The 20,459-nt window shown below is 39.2% G+C and overlaps 1 long non-coding RNA gene across 2 annotated transcripts in view; it reads left to right on the plus strand.

Moving 5' to 3' along the window:
• The first annotated feature begins 2,936 nt into the window (after positions 1 to 2,936).
• The window catches only part of LOC138988317 (uncharacterized), a 173,323-nt gene continuing 155,800 nt past the window's right edge, over positions 2,937 to 20,459 (plus strand). For both annotated transcript variants that reach the window (XR_011464627.1, XR_011464626.1), the window contains exon 1: positions 2,937 to 3,050. This is a non-coding gene — a long non-coding RNA (uncharacterized lncRNA). The remainder of the gene's footprint in view (positions 3,051 to 20,459) is intronic.

A 20,459-nucleotide genomic window follows, 5' to 3' on the forward strand; every position in this document is an offset into this window, starting at 1 on the left:
CTTAAGTTGTGCCCGACTGTGTGCAACCCTATGGACAGCAACCCTCCAGGCTCCTCTGTCCACGGGATTCTCTAGGCAAGAATACTGGAGTGGGTTGCCGTTTCCTTCTCCATTTCCTAATAGCAACTACAGACTTACAACTGATGTCGTCAAAAGAGAATCTGTACAGTTTCCAAAATTTGTTGGAGTTTTATTAAAGAACCAAATTTCCTGGAAAGAAGTGATGACTTTATTCTAATTCAATCCAGCCTGTTGGATATATATTTAGATTGGAAAGTGAAGTGCAGTGATTTGAATTGATAACCCATGCAGTGGCAGAAACCTAAAATACATAACTGCTTATTTTATGGGCAAAATAGTAGAATAAAGCCCTCACTGATAGTGGAGTGAGACATGGATTCAATGAAAAAAGGAGTATGGTGCATTTTGAGCACTTACCTTTCTTCTTTTTGTTTCTTTTGATTAGAAACTACAATGATGTTTATTATATGACCTATGATTTCAGAGAAGGACTTCTCTCTTTATGTCATCTGTGTTGTGGAATGATGTTGAAGTATCAGAGATTCACGGCAAGTGGAGTGGGATGTGTTCCACTTCTAGCTGCCAGCTGCTGTAACATTTTTAAAAATTTGTTTATTTTTAGTTGAAGGATAACTGCTTTACAGTTTTGTGTTGGTTTCTGCCATACATCAGTGTGAAACAGCCATAGATACACATATGTCCCCTCCCTCGTGAACCTCCCTCCCACTCCACTAGGCTATCACAGAGCACCAGCCTGAGCTCCCTGAGTCATACAGCAAATTCCCACTGGCTGTCTATTTTACATATGGTAATGTATGGCAGTTGTTGTCAGTGGCTCAGTTGTGTCCGACTTTTTGTGACCCCCATGGACTGCAGCATACCAGGCCTCCCTCTCTTTCACTATCTCCCGGAGTTTGCTCAAACTCATGTCCATTGAATTGATGATGCCATCCAACTGTCTCATCCTCTATCACACCCTTTTCCTCATGACCCTAATCAGGTATTGTATGGTAAAATGGTAAAAAATTATTATGCTTATAATTCTGTAGGTCAGTAATTCAAGGACAGTCTGTCTCTACTCCATGGTATTTAGAGCCTTAACCAGGCTGGCTTAAACAGCTAGAATTGTTTGGAATGGTTGAGATCCTGGCATGTCCAAGTTGTTCATTTGCTCATGTGTCTGGCACCTGGATTGGGGTGTGTGGAACATCCTAGAGGAGGCTGTTAGCATCTTCTCTCCTTACAACCCCTCCACATAGCTACCCTAGGCTTCCTTCCAGCATGAGAATCTCGGGATCATAAGGGTTCTTCCATGGTACTTCCCTCAGAGCAAGAGTTTCAAGATAAGGGGAGCAGAAACTGCCAGTCCTCTTAAAAAATGAGGCCCAGAACTGGCCAAGTATCACTTCTGGCATAGTCTGATGGTTGAAGCAATTGGAAACCATCTCAGTTTCAAAGGACTCCAAAGATTTCACCTTGTGATGGGACAGTGGCATACAAATACAAGGATGGGGGGAATTAATAGCTCTAGAGACAAAATATCACAGCCAAAAGGAAATTCTTCAGTTTACATAGTTTTGTAGATAATCTGTTGTAGTTTAGTTGCTCAGTCGTGTCCAACTCTTTGTGACCCCATGGACTATAACCCACTAGGCTTCTCTGTCCATGGGATTTCTCAGGTAAGAATACTGGAGTGGATTGCCATTTCCTTCTCCAGGGGGTCTTCCCCACCCAGGAATCAAACCCACATCTCCTGCTTGGCAGGAAGATTCTTTACCACTGAGCCACCTGGGTGTCATGTAGCTTTAAATATTGGGTTGGCCTAAAAGTTGGTTGAATTTTTCTATAACATCTTATGGAAAAACTTGAATGAACTTTTTGGCCAACTCAATAGCTGATATTCTTATTTTTGTAGGTTGAAAAACCCATGGGTTAAAAAAATATGTATTTGAATGTATGAAAGACAATTTTAGATATAAATTCAGAGGTAGCTGGAAACAAAGTTGTATTGAGACACTGATAGAGTCTCCATGGGAAAGAAAAAATAGTAGAGACCAATTGCCTGAGTCACTTTAAACTAGGCTGGAAAAGGAAATAAACAACAACAATAAAACCCCATGTAGTATGGATCAATGTTGCATTGGCAAGGAGGTACTATTGGTGTTTTTAACTCCAAATATCTATGATGTGTTGTAATATTTGTATTCTTTTGTGCCCAATAAAACTATGTCATAAAGTTCACTGAACTGTTAACACTGTCTGTCCATTTGGGGGTATTATTTCCAAGCACGTGACCAGGTCCCCGGGATGCTACTGAATGTATAATCTGTCACCCAATGCAATGTGTTGGCGCATTAAAGGAAGTTAAGTACATTGCAGCTGCGAAACTCCTCTAAGCAGAACACTTCCTCCTCTTCTGTGGAAAAAAAAAAAAAAAGTGCAAAAATTCTTTCATCAGGCTATTTGCAAGTCCCCTGCTCCTCCGTGTCAGCTGCCCTTGGCTGCAAGATAACCATAAAACATTTACTGCAAAGCCATGAAGAATCCATATGTCCATTTGATGTGTCAGGCCACCAAGAAGCCAGAGCTTGTGGGGTAGCATAAGGATATCTGAAGGTGACACATGCTGTCAGTTGATGAACAGAGATGCAGAAGGGGTTTCTGGCAGCCTCTATCTTGGCCTTGACAACTTGTGATGGTGACCAGGTGGGGTGTGTTATCTTAATAGTCTGGAGCTCTTGTGAATTATTTGCTGATAGATGTAAACAGCTGTTATTCTTGGTAATGGAAAGCAATTAGAAACATCTGTACTCTTGGCTATGAGTAATGCCTCCTATCCTCACTGCTCCCAAGTGCCAATTGGAAATAACTACATCATCGGGATGGTGTTGGCAATTCTACACTGCATTATGGGCTGATGATTAGTACTGAGCTGTGAAGAACAAGAGGTGAAGTGCGGGAGAAAGAGCTTTTACCTGGGATTTACAAAGCAAGAGAGGAAACTTATTGCTTGATCTGTGCAATAGAAGGTAAGCGCCACAACTTTGGAAAAAGTATATTTGCATCAATCTCAGAACTATATCAATATAAACAGTCCCCAGTTCCTGAAGGAAACAATGTTGGTTTGTTCATGTGGCAAGTTTAACATAGTGAGGAAATATGGGGGACATGTTTGCATCCCAGCTTTGCTACCTATGTGACTTTGGGCAAGTTACTTAACTTCTCTTACCCTCAGTTTTTTCATCTGTAAAATGGGTACAATACCTACTGTATAGCATGGTTGTGAGAATCAAATGAATTAGTGCTTAGAACAGTGCACAGAAAATAATAAGTACCCAACCATCTTAGCTCTGAATGTTATTGGACATCTACTATGTGTTCGGCACTACTCAGCTCTGGACACAGCCTTGAGCAACACATTTGAGATTTGAGATGACTGTTCTCTTAGTGGTCACAGCCTTATGTAATATTAGTAAAAGTATTTAATCTGCAGCCCAGTACATAGAAGAAACTTAGCATAGTTTATTTCCCTTTTATTTCCCTTTCTAGGAAAAAGCTATATGTTAATTTCCTAAGGACTGAAAACTAGGACCAATGATGGATACTTGGTACTACTGCAGGGCCTAATTGTTGATGGTTTGAAAGAAATAGAATCTGTAAGTAGCTACCTTCAGGGTAGATAAGTTACTTAGAAGAATTTGGTTGCTAGATTTAAGTAATTATATTCTAATACTCATCCTCTGCTGCCCTTTTCTTCCTTTGCCTTCAATCTTTCCCAACATCAGAGTCTTTTCCAATGAGGTGGTTAGATAGCATCACTGACTCAATGGACATGAATTTGAGCAAACTCCAGCAGATAGTGAAGGACAGGGGAGCCTGGTGTGCTGTAGTCCATGGGGTCACAAAGTGCTGGACATGACTTAGCAACTGAACAACAGCAACATTCTAATATTCTCTCCTCACGGAGATTTCTGTAGATTTCTTCTGTCCAGTGCTCATTGTTGTACAGTACACACACATTGTCAAGTTGATATATAGTCTCATCTGTATCCTTCATCATTTGGGAAAGATAGAGACCAAGTTCTGTCCCTGCATACAATTGTCACAGTATATAGTTTAATGATGGAGATTTCTGAGGAAGATAAATGTTTGTCGTAGGGAGAGAAGATGAAGAATTTGAATGAATTCTATCATAAGGAAGGGAAACAATATTCTTCTACAAGTTGAGTATCATTTTAGGAATGATAGTCTACCAGACAGAGACTTTGTCTTAGGGTAAGATAATACTTAACTCCTTCATTTAATTAAAATATAATCAGCTTCTCTTTTGTCATGTACACCATAAAATGAATAAGATATAGACTTTGCAAAGTTACATTGATTTTTATACATTTTACTGATTTAGAATTTATATTTGATGTTTGCATAAAGATAGCAGATTCTCCTGAAATCTAAGCATGCAATCACAATCTCAAATTGTGAAAATATACTAGGATTCTAGTTTACTATGGACAAAGATTATAAAATTGAGATGTTTGAAAACCAATGGAAAGAAGTGAAAGGATTTCAGTAGAAGTGAGGAGATCCTCAAAGCTAGGTGATTTAGGATTTAAGAGGATATGCTATAGTAATATGTTATATTTACAGTAAGTCTGGCATTCTGTTCGATACTAGCAAATGCTTATTAATTTAACTAAGTTTAAGAACCTTGCAGTATAGGAAAAGGAGACCTTAAACCAATGCTTAATCACCTTGAGAATACATTAGATAGGTTTAAAAAGGACTAGAATATTTTATTACTTTTTTTGTCTTTTGCTAAAATTCCTTCAATGTCTTACTCAATTGTTTGTAGGAAGGGAAGACATTGAATTTTCTATTCCCATTTATCAGCTATAGAAACTGAGAGTTAGGGCATCTAATCCATTTTATAATAATTAATTAAAACGTTGACTTCCAATTTTCTTGCTTCTGCTGGGAAATCTTGCTCCTTTGATTTTGTTCTTGCTTGTAAGGAGAACATATTTAAAGTGCAAAAGTTGACTAAAAAGACAGTAAGAGTCAATGGAGGCTGGTAAGTTCTCAAAAACATATCCACAACCATCATGAAGAAAGAGACAGGTATATGACACCATGAGAGCAGCTAAGAGTGAACTCTTGTCTCGCCAAATATCCTGGACTGATTTATCTGCAAACTTTTCTGAGAGAAATTTGGCGGGCAGAAGCTTCCCTTTCTTTTGTTTCCATTTCTTGGACACCCCATGGCCATCTCCCCTACTAGCTTCAACCTGAACCCTATCCAGTTAACCATTTCTAGGGATTTTTCTTAGACATCTCCCAGTCCACTGCCTTATTTTGTCCCTTATTGTCTCGCACTTGGACTCTTGCAATAAGACTTCAACTGAAATCCCTATTCCTATTCTTATACTCTTCAAATTCATCTTCTACTCAGCTGCCAGGGATCTAGCCAATGGACATCTGATCACACTGTATTATTTCTTAAACACACCCTATTCATTCCCAGTGCTGCACTCAATATGCCAGCAAATTTGGAAAACTCAGCAGTGGCCACAGGACTGGAAAAGGTCAGTTTGCATTCCAATCCCAAAGAAAGGCAATGCCAAAGAATGCTCAAACTACCGCACAATTACACTCATCTCACACGCGAGTAAAGTCATGCTCAAAATTCTCCAAGCCAGGCTTCAGAAATATGTGAACTGTGAACTTCCTGATGTTCAAGCTGGTTTTAGAAAAGGCAGAGGAACCAGAGATCAAATTGCCAACATCCGCTGGATCATGGAAAAAGCAAGAGAGTTCCAGAAAAACATCTATTTCTGCTTTATTGACTATGCCAAAGCCTTTGACTGTGTGGATCACAATAACCTGTGGAAAATTCTTCAAGAGATGGGAATACCAGACCACCTGACCTGCCTCTTGAGAAATTTGTATGCAGGTCAGGAAGCATCAGTTAGAACTGGACATGGAACAACAGACTGGTTCCAAATAGGAAAAGGAGTACGTCAAGGCTGTATATTGTCACCCTGTCTATTTAACTTATACGCAGAGAACATCATGAGAAACGCTGGACTGGAAGAAACACAAGCTGGAATCAAGATTTCTGGGAGAAATATCAATAACCTCAGATATGTAGATGACACCACCCTTATGGCAGAAAGTGAAGACGAACTAAAAAGCCTCTTGATGAAAGTGAAAGTGGAGAGTGAAAAAGTTGGCTTAAACCTCAACATTCAGAAAACAAAGATCATGGCATCAGGTCCCACCACTTCATGGGAAATAGATGGGGAAACAGTGGAAACAGTGTCAGACTTTATTTTTCTGGGCTCCAAAATCACTGCAGATGGTGACTGCAGCCATGAAATTAAAAGACGCTTGCTCCTTGGAAGGAAAGTTATGACCAACCTAGATAGCATATTCAAAAGCAGAGACATTACTTTGCCAACAAAGGTTCATCTAGTCAAGGCTATGGTTTTTCCTGTGGTCATGTATGGATGTGAGAGTTGGACTGTGAAGAAGGCTGAGCACCGAAGAATTGATGCTTTTGAACTGTGGTGTTGGAGAAGACTCTTGAGAATCCCTTGGACTGCAAGGAGATCCAACCAGTCCATTCTGAAGGAGATCAGCCCTGGGATTTCTTTGGAAGGAATGATGCTAAAGCTGAAACTCCAGTACTTTGGCCACCTCATGCGAAGAGTTGACTCGTTGGAAAAGACTCTGATGCTGGGAGGGATTGGGGGCCAGAGGAGAAGGGGACAACAGAGGATGAGATGGCTGGATGGCATCACTGACTTGATGGACGTGAGTCTGAGTGAACTCCGGGAGTTGGTGATGGACAGGGAGGCCTGGCGTGCTGCGATTCATGGGGTCGCAAAGAGTTGGACACGACTGAGAGACTGATCTGATCTGAGCTGAACTGATTCGTTCCCATTGCCAAAAGACGAAGGTTCAAATTTCCTAACATACGAGGCCCTGAATTACCCCATTTCTATTTGTTCAACCTCATCTCTCAAAAACTGCTTATAATCACCCTGTGTGTATGTCTTTGTGCATACCATTCTCTTCGATGATAATATCCTGTTCATATTTCTTTGCCTGAAAAACTCCTAGATAATCCTATGGGATGTGTCCAGTTATTTCTGCTAGGAAGACTTCTGGACCTCTCAGGGCATAATAGAGGTGTTTTCCCTGTGGTTTTTGGTCTTATCACTACTATTTATATCTCATTGTTTTTAATGTATCTGCTTGAGATCTAGACTGTCAGACCCCAGTTTGATTCCTGGGTTGGGAAGGTCCTCTGGGGAAGGGATAGGCTACCCACTCCAGTATTCTTGGGCTTCACTTGTGGCTCAGCTGGTAAAGAATCCACTTGCAATGCAGGAGACCTGGTTTCAATCCCTGGGTTGGGAAGATCCCTTGGAGAAGGCAAAGGCTACCAACTCCAGTATTCTGGCCTGGAGAATTCTATGGAGTGTATAGTCCATAGGGTTGCAAAGAGTAGGACACAACTGAGCAACTTTCACTTTTTTCACATCCTTTATAGCATTAGTATTGATAGGTTCTCTTCTTTTCACAGCTATTTGTAAGGCCTCCCCAGACAGCCATTTTGCTTTTTCGCATTTCTTTTCCATGGGGATGGTCTTGATCCCTGTCTCCTGTACAATGTCACGAACCTCATTCCATAGCTCATCAGGCACCCTATCAGATCTAGGCCCTTAAATCTATTTCTCACTTTCACTGTATAATCATAAGGGATTTGATTTAGGTCATACCTGAATGGTCTAGTGGTTTTCCCTACTTTCTTCAGTTTAAGTCTGAATTTGGCAATAAGGAGTTCATGGTCTGAGCCACAGTCAGCTCCTGCTCTTGTTTTTGCTGACTGTATAGAGCTTCTCCATCTTTGGCTGCAAAGAATATAATCAATCTGATTTCGGTGTTGACCACCTGGTGATATCCAAGTATAGAGTCTTCTCTTGTTTTGTTGGAACAAGGTGTTTGCTATAACCAGTGCATTTTCTTGGCAAAACTCTATTAGTCTTTGCCCTGCTTCATTCTGTATTCCAAGGCCAAATTTGCCTGTTACTCCAGGTGTTTCTTGACTTCCTATTTTTGCATTCCAGTCCCCTATAATGAAAAAGACATCTTTTTTGGGTGTTAGTTCTAAAAGTTCTTGTAGGTCTTCATAGAACCATTCAACTTTAGCTTCTTCAGCATTACTGGTTGGGGCATAGACTTGGATTACTGAGATATTGAATGGTTTGCCTTGGAAACAACAGAGATCATTCTGTCATTTTTGAGATTGCATCCAAGTACTGCATTTTGGACTCTTTTGTTAACCATGATGGCTACTCCATTTCTTCTGAGGGATTCCTTCCCGCAGTAGTAGATATAATGGTCATCTGAGTTAAATTCACCCATTCCAGTCCATTTCAGTTTGCTGATTCCTAGAATGTCAACATTCACTCTTGCCATCTCTTGTTTGGCCACTTCCAATTTGCCTTGATTCATGGACCTGACATTCCAGGTTCCTATGCAATATTGCTCTTTACAGCATCGGACTTTGCTTCTATCACCAGTCACATCTACAGCTGGGTATTCTTTTTGCTTTGGCTCCATCCCTTCATTCTTTCTGGAGTTATTTCTCCACTGATCTCCAGTAGCATATTGGGCACCTACTGACCTGGGGAGTTTCTCTTTCAGTATCCTATCATTTTGGTACTCTTGCCTGGAAAATCCCGTGGATGGAGGAGCCTGGTAGGCTGCAGTCCATGGGGTCGCTACGAGTCAGACAGGACTGAGCGACTTCACTTTCACTTTTCACTTTCATGCATTGGAGAAGGCAATGGCAACCCACTCCGGTGTTCTTGCCTGGAGAATCCCAGGGACGGGAGACTGGGGGGCTGCCGTCTATGGGGTCGCACAGAGTTGGACACGACTGAAGCAACTTAGCAGCAGCAGCAGCAGAGAATAAGGGAACAGCAAAGGAGTGGCCAGGAAGGACAGGGGGAAAATTGAGCAGAGTGAAGTATCTTAGATTAAAAAACAGAGAGACTTTCCTGGACAGAATGGTCTGATGCTCCTGAGTGGGTATAAAGATGAGAACAGAAATGTTACTGCTGGATGAGAAAGCATGTGAATGACTGTTGATCTCAATGTGCAAGCTCAGTGGATGATGGCAGAAAGCCTGCTGGAACAGGATGAGGAAGCAAATGGGAGGTGAGGAAATAGAGGCAGAGAATATAGACAAATTTTTTAAGAAATTTTGCTGTGAAGGGGGTAGAATACTGGGGGAGCAGAGAGCAGAGTGTTAAGACTTTTATAATACACAAGACTAATGGTTCTTTGTATGCTAATGAGAACGATCCCAGGGAGATGGGATAACTGATAATGCAATCTAAAGAGAGTTCTAATAGCAGGAGGAAATTTTTTGAGAATCCTAGGGCTGAAATATGAAGGGTTCAGTAGAGACCTGGCTTTTGATCAGAGGGATCAGAGGTTCTGGTGAACTGGCATCACTGACTCAGTGGACACTGAGTAAACTCCAGGAGACAGTGAAGGACAGGAAGCCTGGTGTGCTGCAGTCCATGGGGTCACAAAGGGTCAGACACAACTGACTGAGCGACTGAAGAACAACTGGTAAACTGGTAGATTTAGTATTGGAAAGATGGAATTGTCTCACTGCTTCTATTTTAATCAAAAAAGCTGAGGCATGATTTCAAATCTGGATACTAGGAACACTCAAGAAAGTAGAAAATCGCCATGGGTATATGCAAACTTCCAGGATCTATGGAGAGAAACAGAGGCCTCAGAATAGACTTACGGTCATTTAATCTGTGTGTGATCAAAAGTGACCTCACTAGCTATGCATAATTTCCAAATGGTGGGACTTGGGGGTGAGGACACATAATTTTGTAAAATCTAAAAAGATTGGTTTTAATATGAGTACTAGGTAACTGGTTACAGTGGCATATTTGTATTTTTTGTAGAACCAGGGAACATATAAATAAATATATACTTAATCCTCAATTATGTTCATTGGAATCACGTTTTTTACTTACCATTGCAGCCCCATTAACTGCCCTAAAGCCTAGGGGCCTTTCACCAATATTTGTTGAATGAATGAGTGATATGATTTGAAGGACTTGGAAAGCAACGAATAACCTTTTCCCAGGATAGGTGGGATAGTACTTGAAAAAACAAAGCTTTCACAAATGTAATCTCTTGTTCCTGAACTTAAAATCAGAAAAGCTCAATTGAGAAGGAACAGAGCTAAAAGAGAAGCTCTTAGGATATTTAACTTGACTTTTATATCTCTCTGGAAATCACCAGAGTAACTTAAAAGGTTTCAGGAAAAGTTGTAACCCTAGGTTCCAATTTCATATCCTTTTCCTGGCAGTAGTATCCTCCAAAGTAATGAAAGGCAATATGAATTATTATAAAGGGGCCTCGTTCAAGAAGTATCTTTCTAGTTAGTTCTAAATAGAATCCTGACTGACATCAAGTATCTTTGTCTGTGGCAGGGCATACACCAAGTCTGAATCCGCGGTACCAGGTTCATTATGTGAAAAAATCTGTACTTAATCACTATAGGTAATAACATATAACCACAGATTCTAGTTATTTTCTTGAGGAATGGTGAATGCCTTTAAGAATGTGGAAATAACAAATTATTGATTAGAAAGTAAGAGACCAGTTTAGTAAATTCTTTGCAAGAGTGTAGATTTTTCAGTGGGGCACATTTAGAATCAGTTGCTTATGACACTGAGAGCTTTTGCAGCATTGGGCAGAGCCAGTAGATGGTGGTCTTAAGTTGCAAGTTGCTTTCACAGCAACACCTGTCAATATGGGAAAGAACAACCGCTCTCCACTAAATGCCAAAATTCACTTTCCACTCATCAGATACTGTAAATTGGAAGATGGCACAAGAGAGCTTTTTGAGGTAATGTGTTAACTGTTGTTTATTTTTCAAAAAGCATGCTTTTCTATTAAAAAGAAAAGTCATGACAGTACTTTAAAATTATGAAATGTTTTTGTCAGAATATGATATAAAGAACTTTATCCATTGTTTACTTCTTCTCAAGAATGAAAGAGCTTTTTAATTCCTTAATTAGAATGTTGTCTGTTGGGGTGCTGAAGAAGCAAGACCAACTCTAAGCTGCAGTATCTAAATAAGATATCCACTTAACATTCTCTATTGTTCAATGCACTTTAGAGATTCAATTGCAAGTGTATTATAATACCTTGTAATTATGCAGACTGACTAGAATTAAAGACTTTGGAAATTAATTTTGAGTTGAAATATTAAATTAAGTAGAATGTTTTATCATTATGGCATAATTTAAAACTAACTAAAAATAGCATTAATAATAATCATGATCACCCTCCTTTCATTAAAAGAAGAGATTTAGCACTAAATTATTAAATGATCAAATTTATGGTGCCCAAGTTAGTAAAGATTTTGTAGTAGTGTAAATCATGCTACATGATTTCTGTCCAGTGACTATGGCAAATTAGTCACTATAGTAAATTTCAGAGGGTATTAATAATACAAACACTTCAGTGTTGAAGGCTTTGGTTGAATGATACTGCCTGCATCTTTGGGCATTCAAATCCAAGCTCCATTTTTTTCCTTGCCGTAGTGTATTATACAACTGCCATGGGTAGTAGCAGGGATGGACAGTTATACCTTGAACAAAAGAAAAGAGTTAGCCTTTTATTTTTATAAGGCAACAATTTATGAGAAGTGATTTCTGCTTCCCAGTGTTAACCTTTGGCCTCTTTCTATTCATTAGTCTTCTGATTTTACTCTGAAATTATACTGTCTGTGTTCTAAGCAGAACATACGTTGCTCATTTTCTTTAATAATTCTCGGATCAACTCAATTTAACTCTACAAACTAAAAAAGGCAAGAAATGATTTGCTTTTAAACTTACTTAAAATCACCTTTATATGTGTGTGTGTGTGTATATTTTCATGCAGATTTTTTCATAATTAAATTAGCTGTACCAACATACCAGTTGCAAAATGAGTTCAGTTCAGTTCAGTTGCTCAGTCATGTCCGACTCTCCACAACCCCATGAATTGCAGCACAACAGGCCTCCCTGTCCATCACCAACTCCCAGAGTTCACTCAAACTCATGTGCATCGAGTCGGTGATGCCATTCAGCCATCTCATCCTCTGTCATCCCCTTCTCCTCCTGCCCCCAATCCCTCCCAGTATCAGGGTCTTTTCCAGTGAGTCAACTCTTCGCATGAGGTGGCCAAAGTACTGGAGTTTCTGCCTCAGCATCAGTCCTTCCAATGAACACCCAGGACTGGTCTCCTTTAGGATGGACTGGTTGAATCTCCTTGCAGTCCAAAGGACTCTCAAGAGTCTTCTCCAATACCACAGTTCAAAAGCATCAATTCTTTGGTGCTCAGCTTTCTTCACAGTCCAACTCTCACATCTGTACATGACCACTGGAAAAACCATAGCCTTGACTAGGCGGACCTTTGTTGGCAAAGTAATATCTCTGCTTTTGAATATGCTATCTAGGTTGGTCATAATTTTCCTTCCAAGAGCCAGACATCCTGGAATGTGAAGTCAAATGGGCCTTAGAAAGCATCACTACAAACAAAGCTAGTGGAGGGGATGGAATTCCAGTTGAGCTATTTCAAATCTTAAAAGATGATGCTGTGAAAGTGCTGCACTCAATATGCCAGCAAATTTGGAAAACTCAGCAGTGGCCACAGGACTGGAAAAGGTCAGTTTTCATTCCAACCCAAAAGAAAGGCAATGCCAAAGAATGCTCAAACTACCACACAATTGCACTCATCTCACACACTAGTAAAGTAATGGTCAAAATTGTCTAAGCCAGGCTTCAGCAATACGTGAACCATGAACTTCCAGATGTTCAAGCTGGTTTTAGAAAAGGCAGAGGAACCAGAGATCAAATTGCCAACATGTGCTGGATCATGGAAAAAGCAAGAGAGTTCCAGAAAAACATCTATTTCTGTTTTATTGACTATGCCAAACCAAAATGAGTAAGCAACCTAAAATATAAAGCAAATACATACTAACCTCTTGGGTGATGAGGGTGGAGTTAGTGATAAGGTAAAGAGGGGTTGGCTTTGTTTATTTTATCTGTTTCTTAAGGAAAGTTTTTGTAGATTTCCAAAGTATTTTCTAAATTTGTCTGTATTTAATATCTTTGAATGTTTCTTTCCTCTTTAGCCACAGATATGATTTTTAGTGGGCTTTCCAGGTAGCGCTAGTGGTAAAGAACCCTCCTGCTAATGCAGGAGACGTAAGAGATGCAGGTTTGATCCCTGGGTTAGGAAGATCCCATGAAGGAGGGCATGGTAACCCACTGTAGTATTCTTGCCTGAAGAATCCCCAAGGACAGAGGAGCCTGGCGTGCTATGGTCCAAAGGGTTGCAAAGAGTTGGATATGACTAAAGCAGCTTAGCATACACACATGCATGGTTTTTAACCCGTATTCTAGAAAGTTATCAGATATAGAAGTCATGTGATATTGTGACTGATTGTTACAGGTGTAAATGTGACTTATCCAAATCATTCTTTAGGACTATGCTTCTTTTCTAGTCTAAATATCAACCTCTATGGGTGTTTTGTACTATAAATACTGTGTATTACATACCTGTTAATACACAATTAGAAAACTGTGGGTAAATAAGTCACCTCACTAAATATACCATTATGGATTAATTTTTGAGAATATTAGCAGTATTTTGGGCCAAGAATGCTAATTTATCATAAACCAACCACTTGCTACTTTTCTTTTATATAGTGACATTTTGACTGTGAGTTTAGCCCATGTCTTGCTGCTGCTGCTGCTGCGTCACTTTAGTCATGTCCCACTCTGTGCGACCCCATAGATGGCAGCCCACCAGGCTTCCCCGTCCCTGGGATTCTCCAGGCAAGAACACTGGAGCGGGTTGCCATTTCCTTCTCCAATGCATGAAAGTGAAAAGTGAAAGTGAAGTCTCTCAGTCGTGTCCGACTCTAGCGACCCCATGGACTGCAGCCTACCAGGCTCCTCCGTCCATGGGATTTTCTAGGCAAAAGTACTGGAGTGGGGTGCCATTGCCTTCTCTGAGCCCATGTCTTAGCATTACCCATATTATTTTGGCCAAAGGGAACACACAGTGCTGCAGCAGATTCGCCTTGAAAACATGGATTGAAAATGGTGCAAAACCCAGATAAACATTCTCCTTTGCAGAGCTGTGGGGTATTGTTCACGAGAGTTATTAAGGTAGACTGTTCATTTGGTGGTTTGTGTAGCATGCTCATAGCATTGTAAAGTAACAGGTGAATGAAATGAACACAACTGGTATATCTATAGTCTCAATGTCACTATAGCTTAAGATAATTGTGCATATATATTTTTAACATATTCATTCAACAGCTGGGATATTCAGTAGAGAACTAAATACATCGATCTAAGACATTTAACTAGACTCAGGAGTCAGACACATCTGAAAACATCTATCGACTCATTAGTATTGTTTTAGTAACTGCTTTGGCTTTTATATAACTCAGGAAATAGGATATCATAACATCGTAAATAGTATTAACCTGAACCTATCTATGTAGCCAGAGCAATTTTAAGCCAATCATTTCTCATTAGGCTAATGCTAGTAAAGTTTCTTATTCAGATAAGTTTTTTTTAATTCTTTTTTCTTCTTTTGGCTATTCAGTGGCCAATGAGGTGTAATAAGTTTTAGCAAATTGGGGCCGAGGTCTCTTAGGTTAGTTTTATTCTTTGCTGTAAATTACAGCAGTTTTATAACTGCTTAACACAGCTCTTGAATCAAGAAATGTCACACCTGAATTTTTTTGTTCAGGCTGAATGACTGACATTAAGGGGAGAGAGAGAGAGAATGCTCAAGCTCTTAGAATTCAGGATTAAAATTGCTCCTTTCAGATTGTCAAACTGATTTATATTTTAACCGTTGAGCAGCTGAAATGGCAACTAAATAAAATTTGAATATACTAGCTTCTTATATTTTTCTCTTTGCAGATGATAACTTGGCAAAGTATTAAATTTTTGAATTGCAGTATGTGTACCTTCTTTTGTTAGCATTAAGACTTTGTATTTTAGATTTTATTGTGGAATTCAGGCTCAAAACAATGATATGACTTAGATTACTTGTTTCTGAGACTTCACATCTGTTATTTTAAGCACAAGAAAGCCAGTCATGGCTTATGAGAAGGGTCTTCCTTAGTAAGCAGCAGGCTTGCTTAAGAAGGTGCCGTGACAACAGAAGGGTTTAGAAGTATCTCTTCTCTGAGGGGCTTTCAATAGATCAGCAAATGTGACTCCTTTGCTGTTTTTCTGTTTTCCTCATTGACAGTTCACTACAAAATGAAGTAGGTGATTTTTTTTTTTCTGACTGGATGTAGCAAAAACAGAAAAGTAATTAATACGTAAAGTACCAAATATGAAATATTACTCTGCACAGAGACATTTCACACTTCATTGGTTTCATGAGTAGGCCAGAGGTGCCAGAACAATAATTAATATGTTGTAAGGGGAAAATTATTATGCAAGGTCAGCAGCATTTCAAGACTTTACAAAGAGGAGACATGAAAAGTTATTCTGAAACTGTTTCTTAAATTGAGTTTAAAATTGGTAGTTTTAAGGGAATATTTGAAGAAATACACACTTTTTTAATGAAAAGTCAGTAGGACTTTTTCATTTATTACTACAAGTATGCTTCTTTATGTAAATATATTGTATATTAATATACTGGCATTTGGGGGGAAAATATGAATAAATAATGTGTGGGTAGGTACGCGTGGACTTATACTTAGGTATATGGACATTATTATTTACATGTCCAAATTTTCAATGAACTAGAAAAAATTAGAATTCAAGCAAATTCACTTATATTTTTAAAAATTGCCAACCAATTCATATTCTGCAAAAAAAAAAATCATAATTTAAGTCTCAAAAAAGCAAAAGATAAACATAAAAATCAAATAAACCATTTGTGCTTCTATAAAGGTATTAATCTTTTGGCATGTATCCTTTTAATACTTTTTCTTTAGGAAATATATATATATATTAACATATTAATATATACATGAAGGAGATACTGAAATGTTGTTTTACTTTGTAGTTCAGTCTCTAAGCTGGTCTCTTTGAAAACCCGTGGACTGTAGCACGCCAAGCTTCCTTGTCCTTCACCATCTCCTGGAGCTTTTTCTACAATATTTTTAATGGCTACATAATGCTTCACTGTATATATTATAAAATATATATTTAAGCTATCTTCTCAGGATGCATACACATGCTTTCCAATTTTTAAAAAATTTAATTTTTTATTGGAGTATACTTGCTTTACAATGTTGTGTTAGTTTCTGTTGTGAATCAGTGAAGTGAATCAGCTACACGCATACATATATTCTCTCTTTTAGATTTCCTTCTCATTTAGGCCACCTCAGAGCATTAAGTAACGTTCCCTGTGCTATATATCAGCTTCTTATTAGTTATCAATTTTATAGATATTAATATATGTGTGTCAATTCCAAGCTTTCTAACTTTTAGCAAACTGCAGTGAATATCATTAGAGCCATATCTTGATCATGCCTTTTGGACTCATCTCTAGAAATGGAATTCTGATTGCTTTACAAGTATTATTACCAAATCATCCTCCAGAAAGGTCATCTCAGTTTACTCCCAACACAGTCTGTTTCAAATTCACTCTCAACTGTGATTTTTTAAAGCTCTTTCTACTCTGATGTCATGTAGTAAGTAATGGATTTTCCAGGATTAATTGAAGATTATTGAGAGAAAATCTCCTGAAAGAATTTCAAAAGCAAAATATTTCCAGCGATTATCTTAAGAGCAAAATAAGCGAGATCATTTAATATCATATTTTTATCCCAAATAGAAAACTACTAATAGCTATCATTTACTGAGAGCTTACCATCTATTAGTAATAACTTTGCAACAATTCTGTGTACTTTAATCAATCATGTCATGTTTCGTCATTTTACAGTTATTCTGTGAAAAAAGATATTTATGCTCCTTTTTAAAAAAGATGGAGCCCAAACTCAGGCAAATTATAGGTTGTCTAAAGTCACAGACCTAGTTGGTAGGTAGCCGAGATTTGAATCCAGAGCGGTATGAGTCACAAGATTATATTTCATCTACTATAGAAATCAGCAAAGATATTAAACTTGTGATTCTGAAAATATTGTAGCCCATTTGTAGATTTACAACAACTACCTTTTATCTCCTTTTATTGTCATTTTCATATTTTGATTGAAGGTGTCTACTTGGATAAACTATAGATTTTTACCACCTGGACCTGTGGAAGGAAACAGTGGGTCTCATTTCTGAAACCTGAGGTGCCAGGAAGGCTGGTGCCAGGTTGGCAAAGGAGGTTCTCACCCTTTCTTAGTGCATATGGCTCTCTAGTTTAGGAAGCCACCACTAGCCCTCTCCTTTTCTCTCCTCTGCCCACAAACTGGAGTCCACGTGATAGTATAACAAACCTCCCTTCTGTGGGTGAGTTTGAGGTGATGTAAAGAAGGAAAAAGGCAGAGCACGGAGAGCAGGGCAATTTTGAGTCTTCCTTGGGAAACTTTCCTTGGCATCAAAATATTGTTCCAAAATTGGACCAGCAGGGAGCAGCCTCTCTGATAGGATGTCTGTCTGATAACACAGTTCTGGCAGGGATAAGATGGGAAGAAGATATATTCCAGACAGCATCCAACCCCAAATGTAGTGGGAGTTTGTAAAGAGAAAGGACGAAGGTGTTCTCTGTTCTGGATATGAAGCTCCACCAAGTAACATAATTCGGGCCGGAAACCGTCCTGTTGTGGCCTTCCAAATGTATCCCGAGCCTCTGTCCTGCTCATTATGAATCTTTATCCTTTCCTCTCCCCCTGCTCCCTCGCTCATCAGCAGGCTAAAGAGAGGATACAACTCTAGCTTAAGCTTGGGGCTTTTTGGCACGAAGCTTGATTGTCTCGGTTTTCTCTTGGCAGATTTAAATTGTTAGAGAAATGAAACTCGTTTGAAAACAGTAGGTCCTGGCAGGCACTCTCCCAGGCATTGCCCAGGACTCCAGGAGCAGTTGTCGACTTGCTGCATGGCATTTGTCTAGGTTGGGTTTGATCTTATTCTCAGATCCCATATGGTAAGAAATAATTCAGTTTTAAAGTTTCGTGGGTTTTATGATTAGGGACTGAGGTCAGAAGAAAAAGAGAGGTTGCTGCATATGGAGTTTGCAAGTATTTTTTATATTGAGACTAAGATTTAATGAAGATGGAAGATTAAGGAAAATTGTTATCTTGTGTGCGTGATTATAGAGACAAAACCAAACAAGATATTTTTTGTTTTCTTTGAATATAAATCTCTATTTGATTATGGTGCCCTTGATGTTAAGGTATTTCTGTCATTATGGAAGGATAAGAGTGTTTACAACTAAGAGACATATATGGTGGGTTGGGGATGAGTAGCACATCATGCACAATACTTGGCTTGAAAAAGATTTTAGTATATAAATGGAGAAACAAAAGCAAATGGTACCATTTCTAGTAGTATTAGTTCTCATATGATCCAAGTTTTCCATTTACTTTGTAAGAGCATATACAGCACTATATAAAGAATCTACCGGTAGATAATTATATGATACTTGTACTGATGAAACACTTTCCAGCATATTTACAAGTTTTTCTTTAGATTTCCAACAGAACAGAGTAATAATAAATGGGGCAAAAGCAGCCCTCAAAATACTTGGGGTAAGTTTACAGATATGCATAGTTTTATAATCAATTCCTAGTGACCCCAATACCAATAATTATATAATTATGAATTTCATCTTCTTTCCTCTGTCTTTATACAACCACATGGGAAAAGAAATGAACACTTAACAGCTGGAGCTGTGAGCACAGAATGGATTTCAGAGCAACTCAATGTGTCTGCTGCTCCAAAGAACATTTTAGGCATCATAAATAGCCAGTGTTTTAAACCACTAAATCTTCTGTCTGCTACCTCTGTTTACATTGGCCACTCCACCACCATCAGTCCTTTGACACACAGTCTCTTCCTATTATTTCTGCATCTCACTGTGCCAAACATGAGGCACATTTCAGACTCATTCAGATGACTATTATACATGAAGATATGGGCTTCCCTGGGGACTCAAATGGTAAAAAATTTACCTGAAATGCAGGAGTTCAGATCAGCTCAGTTCAGTTGCTCAGTTGCGTCCGACTCTTTGTGACCCCATGGACTGCAGCATGCCAGGCTTTCCTGTCCATCACCAACTCCCGGAGTCTACCCAAACTCATGTCCATTGAGTCGGTGATGCCATTCAACCATCTCATCCTCTGTCATCCCCTTCTCCTCCTGCCTTCAATCTTTCCCAGCATCAGGTCTTTTCAAATGAGTCAGTTCTTTGCATCAGGTGGCCAAAGTATTGGAGTTTCAGCTTCAGTATCAGTCCTTCCAATGAATATTCAGGACTGATTTCCTTCAGGATGGACTGGTTGGATCTCCTTGCAGTCCAAGGGACTCTCAAGAGTCTTCTCCAACACCACAGTTCAAAAGCATCAATTCTTCAGTGCTCAGCTTTTTTTATAGTCCAACTCTCACATCCATACATGACTACTGGAAAAACCATGGCCTTGACTAGACGGACCTTTGTTGGCAAAGTAATGTCTCTGCTTTTGAATATGCTGTCTAGGTTGGTCATAACTTTTCTTCCAAGGAGCAAGTGTCTTTTAATTTCATGGCTGCAGTCACCATCTGCAGTGATTTTGGAGCCTAAAGAAATCAAGCCTATCACTGTTTCCACTGTTTCCCCATCTATTGCCATGAAGTGATGGGACCAGATGCCATGATCTTAGTTTTCTGAATGTTGAGTTTTAAGCCAATTTTTTCACTCTCCTCTTTCACCTTCATCAAGAGGCTCTTTAGTTCTTAACTTTCTGCCGTAAGGGTGGTGTCATCTGCATATCTGAGGTTATTGATATTTCTCCTGGCAATCTTGATCCCAGCTTGTGAGTCATCCAGTCCAGGATTTCTCATGATGTATTCTGCATATAAGTTTAATAAGCAGGGTGACAATATACAGCCTTGATGTATTCCTTTCCTGATTTGGAACCAGTCTGTTGTTCCATGTCCAGTTCTAACTGTTGCTTCTTGACCTGCATACAGATTTCTCAGGAGGCAGGTCAGGTGGCCTGGTATTCCCATCTTTTAAAGAATTTTCCAGAGTTTGTTGTGATCCACACAGTCAAAGGCTTTGACATAGTCAATAAAGCAGAAGTAGATGTTTTTCTGGAACTCTCTTGCTTTTAGACCTGGGTTCAATCCCTGGGTCAGAAAGGTCCCCTAGGGGATGGAATGGCAACCCACTCCAGTATTCATGGCTGGAGAATTCCATGGACAGAGCCTGGGTTCACA

Source organism: Bos mutus, chromosome 6, assembly GCF_027580195.1.
Source record: "Bos mutus isolate GX-2022 chromosome 6, NWIPB_WYAK_1.1, whole genome shotgun sequence".
Lineage (NCBI taxonomy): Eukaryota > Metazoa > Chordata > Mammalia > Artiodactyla > Bovidae > Bos > Bos mutus.